The sequence below is a fragment of the Ammospiza nelsoni genome, chromosome 16 (genome assembly GCF_027579445.1).
Source record: "Ammospiza nelsoni isolate bAmmNel1 chromosome 16, bAmmNel1.pri, whole genome shotgun sequence".
NCBI lineage: Eukaryota > Metazoa > Chordata > Aves > Passeriformes > Passerellidae > Ammospiza > Ammospiza nelsoni.
Genome location: NC_080648.1, coordinates 7084289 through 7091345, shown reverse-complemented (window position 1 = coordinate 7091345; position 7057 = coordinate 7084289).

The following is a 7057-nucleotide window of genomic DNA, read 5'->3' as shown; positions in this document are numbered from 1 at the left end:
TGATGTTGTGGAATGCAGTGATTCATGCAATGAAGAATGGTATTTATGTTCCTTACATTGGGTATTACTGCAAGCTGACCCTGAAGTTCCCCCTCTTCAGTCAGTGGAGAGAGACATGCAGCTCTAAAAGCTCTGAAAGTCTAAGACACATGGTATGGAGAGGCTTGGGAACAGACTCTGCAGTGGCTGCAGGTAGTTACAGCAGGCCTTGCTTTTAAGCTTAGATTAGACAGCTGGGTTTAAGCAAAGTGGTTGTGTTACCACGTGTAAGTACAAAGTGCTTGAGACAGAATTAGGAATGCTGTGATTGATGCAGATTCACAATTTCAACACAACCAGGTCCTCCTTCAGTGTGTGTCTGCTCTGCAATCCAGCAGCAGGCTGAGTGTCAGAGCCAGGTTAAACTGCAGTTTTGGCTGCAGGCTGCTCATGGTGACATTAGAGAGGGTGAAAGAAATAAGGTGATGCTCCTTGACCTCAGGAAGGCGCCCTGAGAACAGCTTTTCTGACCATATCTGAGCATCCCCCAGAGTGAAAAGTATGCACTTGGGTGGATGGGAAAAGTGGAAAAGCTCAGTGATATATTTCTGAATTTGTCCTGAAAATCTGTATTCAGGAACAGCCCAATTCTGTCCCTCTAACTTTATAGTATGAACTCTCCTGCTATTCCAACAGTTCACTAATCAAGAAGGTAGGATCTGTTAGCTGTGGATGCATTCACTAGTGTTCTAATTGGCTTTTATTAGCCAGTTAATAAGGTGATCTGCAGTGCATGATGCACACTTTCATGCAATGTTCATTGTGCACCCTCTGATAGCCCCAAAGATGCAGGTGCAGGGAATGTTGTGATCTGTTATGTTAGACATAATCAGTGTGAGAATATTAACAAAGCATTAGGTGTAGGAAAGTCAAGAGTTTGGGGTGGTATAGAGAAGAATTTATTTTAAAATAATGAATTTTGGATGGTTCCCCATGTCTTTTTTGGTTTTCTTATTTGGCTTTTGAATATTTCTCCATAATTGCTTCAACCAGTAATGTTTGTTTTTATTTACAAAAGTACTCTATTTGTGCCATCACAGACTTCGAGGAGGTGAGACTTTGAACCCCACCACTAATGCTGTAAAATAAAACTTGCTGTACAGATTGTTAGATAAGGTTTAGATCAGTTTTACTGTTACAGTTCGTAGCAGGTACAACCATTAAAATCCTCTATTTTTCACTTGGTAAAAGTTTCAGTCCATCCTAGACCATATGTTTTAATTACACTTTTCACCAACAAAAATAATTAAATTTGATCAATGTGTAGATGTGAAAGCAATGAGTGGGGTATAAAAACATCACTGGTGGGTGATAGAAAAGCTTCACTATGATTTGGGAGCGTAAGAAGTTGGTGAGAAGTGCTCATGCTGCACAAGTATTCACAGAACTTTCCTCATTTACTTCTTCCAGTTTACTTGGCTGCTGTCTGCCTTTAAGAGCACTGTTGGATAAAGCTTCATGTTCTTGTTTATCACTGTCTCTGCATTTGTGACACTTTAGAAAAAAGATTTGCAAATTACCTGTTTGTGTTTTTCTTTTTTCTGTGCGGGGAAACAACACTTATGTTAAGATATTTTTGTAACTGGCAAACTCCTAATTAATTAGTTGCTGTTACCAAATATTTATATTATTAATAAAGATGATAGGGTTCCTACAGGAACATTGATTGAATGCCTAACAGAAAGGAAGGATTCCTGTGCAGTGGATTTCCACAGCACCCATTCCCAGTCTCATATAGAAAATACTTCAGAGAAAGATTTTGTGAGCACAAAATGAGCCTGAAGGCTCACTTGAGATTGGCTGCCCACTAAAGGAAGACCTACACTCTCTTTAGTTTCTAGAATGAAATAATTTAAAAAGTCCTCTAGTCAGAAGGGCATACATTTTTTTACAATTTATTTATTTTGATAAATTGGGGTATTAAATAATAATTAAGTATATTGATTAAGTGCAGATGGCACTGCTATAGCAGTTAAACTTTTAATAGGTGCAGACCCAGCTGAGCTATGGACCTACAAACTATCTTTAAACAGACCCAGATAAGCTGCTCGTTTTCAGTACATCCCATAAACTTTCCAAACACAAGTTTTACATAATATTTTATCATAATGCATTAAACATACACAGTCCAATCTTCATCAGTCCTCTGATGCTGAGTATGTTAATACTCACAACTCACAAATGATGATTTATTTTCGGTAGGAAACATGTGGTTGGTCCAGATGTTCAAACAAAATGACTCCCAACAGGCTGACAACACAGGTTAATTCAAGAATGGATAGGTCTAAATTTGTGTAGAACAACATTTGCCATAATTCAAAATAAAGATGAAGAATAAGAAAGGCAGAAAAATGTGAAAAAAAACCTGGAAAAATTATTTTACTTCTAACTGTGAGAAACCTATTATGTGGCTTCTTAACATTATAGACATATAAAATATTTATAATCTATTTAATGAAAGTGATGGAGTAAAGAAACAATATATTTTTAATTTCAGTAGTCAACTAAATTCTACTTTTTGCTTCATTCAGAATTTATCTAATTGCTGTTAAATGATGTTTAACTGTTGGGTTAATGTTATTTGTAGTTGCTATTTTTGTTTAATTTCTTGTCTTGGATGTCAACAGTGACTATCACGAACACCAAACGTTTAATGTAACACCTTAATTTCATTGTTTAAAAGTCTGTTGTATTATCTCCTTACCTGGTGGCCACAGATCACGGGTGGGTCGTGTGTAGAAAGGTTTCTTGGTGCAAAGTTTCATCTGCATTTTTTCTTAAAGCTGCCTAGGCAAACCTGGAGAAAAGGAGGATCTTTTCTGTTACAAAGGGTGAGGTTTGATACTGCCTGATTAACAAGAATTTATTTATTCCTTGTGTTGTATTGTTTTGAGACCCGAATTTTCTTCTGGCAGCTCTGGGCTGCAGCATTGTCTTCCTCAGATCTAATATATGTTGTTACAAAATATCCCATCACAAAATAATCTTCACTTTGTGGATCCACATTTGCTATTATCAAATTGACAACACAAGACAATAACAGTGATTGGCAAGTTCTCCTTTCTTCTGTGACACCTCTCTTCTGAGGTGGAAGAGATCACTCACTGTGTGAAGGGTTCCTTGCACCATTAAAAGCAGGGAGAAATTTTATGCTCAGCATAATTCCTGAATTATGGCAGTACATAGAAAAAATACCTTGTAGGCAGTACATACAGCAAATACCTTTATTATTTAAAAATAAGAGGTTGCAATAAAAATGAGCTCAAATTATCTTTGCACTGTATCCTTTCCTTATGCTTATGTACAATGTGATAAGTAGAAGCTTATATACACTATGTTGTAATTTTTTTCTTTTTTTTTACATAGAGACAGAGGATTTGAACAAAATGGTTTTTTTAAACCCCCTGTGGAAGGGTGGGGTTTTTTCTACACCTTATGTGAGCTGTTAGAACAACTTTCACTTATAGAGCAAGCATCCCCACAGTGCTGGCATCTTTTACTGTTCGCTTTTATGAGACCTCTATGGGTATCAAGATCTGTTTTCTTCTTATGGTAAATTCATTAAGAAGTTGTCCAAGTTTCACTTATTTTCAGCAAGCAAACAAACAAATGGGTGAAGACAAGGTACTGATTGTGTGCAGCTTTGAGCTGAAGCAGATCTTTGTGTCCAGGCTCAGCTGTGGCAGTCAGGGAACCCGAGTGTTTCGGGAGCAGAGAGGGAGGTCTGCGAGGAGCTCTGTGAAACTGGAGAGCTCTGGCTGCAAACAGCCTGTGCTCAGAGCCAATTCCTCCTCTGTCACTTTCCTTTTGCATCCTTTGTAGCTCCTCTTGTCCTTCATACCAAGTTTATGAGCAGGTACCACCAACTGGTCCACTGTCCTGATGACATCCCTTGCTAGAAAACAAGGTTACGCTAAATGTCACATTCACATACAGTTTAAATGCAATAGAGCTTCTCCTGGGTTTAGCATTTAATTAAAATTTGAGAAGAGATAGTGAGGTGTTCACAGGCAGGCTTGAATGAGTATTATGGACAGACAAGAGCTTATTGGCACCTGGACAGGTGCACACACCTGTAGGTGGAGGTTTCTTCAAGGTAATTTTTAGCCTTAGTCTCATTTTCATTGTAAGCAGATGTAGAAGCACAGAGTTCCTCTTGCAAACTGCAAATGTTAAAGGTCAGTGTAGAAAGTCAAGTAATTTTCAACAGCTGGTGATCTTATAGAAGTTGCTGATGACATTTTACAGTTGTGGAGTAGTAAGGGATTCAATAATTCCTTTTCATTATTCTTCTGAAAAGGAAGACTTTCATATTGCAGGGTAGTCCAAAAGTATTATCAGAGTACAATTTTAGAGAAAGAAAAAAGGTAGGAGGAACATGATAAATGTTGCTTTTTTAAAGTAAATGAGAAGGACTTGATTTTTGTAAAAAAAAAAAAAAATTATGAGGGAATCTAGGGAGTGTGAGTTTGGATTAACCAAGGTGGGAAGTCAAGGAAACAAAGCCTACCTAAAATATTTACTTATAAACTATTTTAAAAACAAATAGGTTTTGGTTTCAAATAGATGTCATACACCTGTATTTTGGGAAAGGTAAATGAAAAATATTATAAAGGTGATACTTCTAATTTGAAACAGGAAATGTGTCTGGAATTTGAAATTAAGTTTCTCATCTTTGGATTTCTAGAGAATGTTGAAGCGCTCTTAAAAGCCGGAGTAGTGGCTGTATTCATTTATAATGGTTTTGTGTCATTCAGGCCCATGAAACTGTAAACCTGGGATGCAGTGCCATCTGCTCCCAAGTCACTGTCACATAACTCTGTTGTGTCATTGTCATAAGCACTGCTCCAGAGTGGGGCATGGCTCTGCTCTGGGAGCAGGCCTGAGGGAACAGGGACAAAAACACTGCTCCAGAGAGGTAAATGGCTCTGCTCTGGGGACAGGGACAAAAACACTGCTCCAGAGTGGTAAATGGCTCTGCTCTGGGGACAGGGACAAAAACACTGCTCCAGAGTGGTAAATGGCTCTGCTCTGGGAACAGGGACAGTGGCCCCACTGTGCCACTCCACTGGGTCCTGCTGGGAATGGCTGCAGCAGCGTGTGCAAGAACAGGGGAGGGCACACAGGCAATGCTGGTGTGTATGGGGTTTGTCTGCTGCTCAGAAGAGTTCCAATTTAAATGTGTAAATAATTTAAATTATTAATTTAAATTCTGATGATAAGAAAATATGTTTTTTTTTTAAATCTCAAACCTTCTAAATAGAGGCATTCCTATTTGTACAATTTTAATTGCAGTCTAGAGTAGAAACAGAGTGCATGTGTCTCATGGCTTAGCTAAATATTTGGGATGATTCTTTCTTCAGATTGAAAAACCTGTCAGAAAAGCCATGTAAACACCTACCATTTACAGTAATTATTCACTATGCATTTAGTAGCCTCAGGTATACTCAGAAGTAACTGCAACAAACCATTTTTCCTTGCTTGGTTCCTCTGCTGGATTGTGTTGGGGGGAAGCAGTGACAGTCTCAGTGCCATTCCTTGCTGTGTTTGTCTGGTTGAAGACACTTTATATCGGATTACCAACACTTGAAAAATAAGATGGGCAGCCTTATTGCTGGAGCTGGGGATGTTTGTTTGGTTTTAGTAATGACTACAGAGCACAAGTACATAAAAAATTGTACCTATAGTACCCATGGGTAATATGATGGAAAGGATGAAGTACTTTCAAAACTTAAATGTTTCTGAGTTACTGGGAAAAAGAAGCTGTCAGACAGGATGGGTGCTGGGAGAAACACATTTCTATGGCATTTTGTGGAATATACCAGACCCTGAATTCTGAGTGCTGTAGCTGGGCCTGTCTCATTCTAGGTGTCTGTTGGATCTGTGGAGGACATTTCACTAGAAGAGCTGCCCACATTTTCTCTCTGCATGTTTGCTTTGTTTTTTGCTGGTAAAAGTTAGTGTGGGCGTATCTAGGGGAACAGTTCTTCAATGCGAAATTCTGTGGCTTCTCATTAAAGGAATTAAGGATATGCAGGGTCCTGACAGATTTGCATCATAAATACCTTTTGTCTATGAATTGCTCTCAGTGTGTCCATTGGTCCTACAAAGTCTAAGTGACTTTGATTTAAAATGCAATTCCAGCTTTTCTCAAGGGATAGTGAGAAGAATGGAGCCAAGAATGCCACATGCAAACCAAAAGAGTTATTTCATTTACCAGTCTATTCATCACAACTGTCATTTTCTTCATAATTAAAGTCTGATCTCTGAGAAACAAGGAGCTTCTGAAGATCAGCAGTACTGCACTTTCCTAGATTGTGTCATTCAGAATAAAAGTTAGTTTAAACGTCTGCCCTGAGTTATGATTTGTTTAAGAGAATACTACTCCTGGCTTCTGTGATTTAATGTGGTTAGCCTTTCAGAAAATGAAAGCTATATTTTAATAGCTCAAAAACATGATATGTGATGTGTGGGACACATACAGTGTAATTATGAAACTAATGAGGGGTGGCTTACCAATGTGATTGGTGAAGATGTGCTCCAGTAGCTCCTGTTAATGAACTGTCTGTCTATGCCAGTGCTAAGCTTGGGAGAGTTTATATACTGGATGGTTGGTTAGATTGCAATGAGAATCTTGTCATGATCCCATAAATGAGCTGGATTTTATGGCAGTTATACTTGCCTTCAAAACTAACTTGACTGAAAATCTATCTACCAAGTCTGAGTGTTAAAGCCAATCTCACATGAGCTGGGGGCAACTCTCAGCACTGACACAGCAAAGCCTCAGCTGTGTCAGAGGCAGGCTCCTGCCCCAGGTTCAGCAGGATGCACTGACACTGCTGAGGCTGCAGGGGATGGGAGCAGAGTGGGGCACAGCAGACATCCAGATGTGCTGTGCTTGCAGAGAACCGGCGATGGGGTGAACATCACCAAATCACTTTGGCTGCAATTTCTTTCTAACTCCAGCAGTTGGTCATTCTGCTTTCTGCTCTCCCACTATTGATCCCCCAAGCTCCAG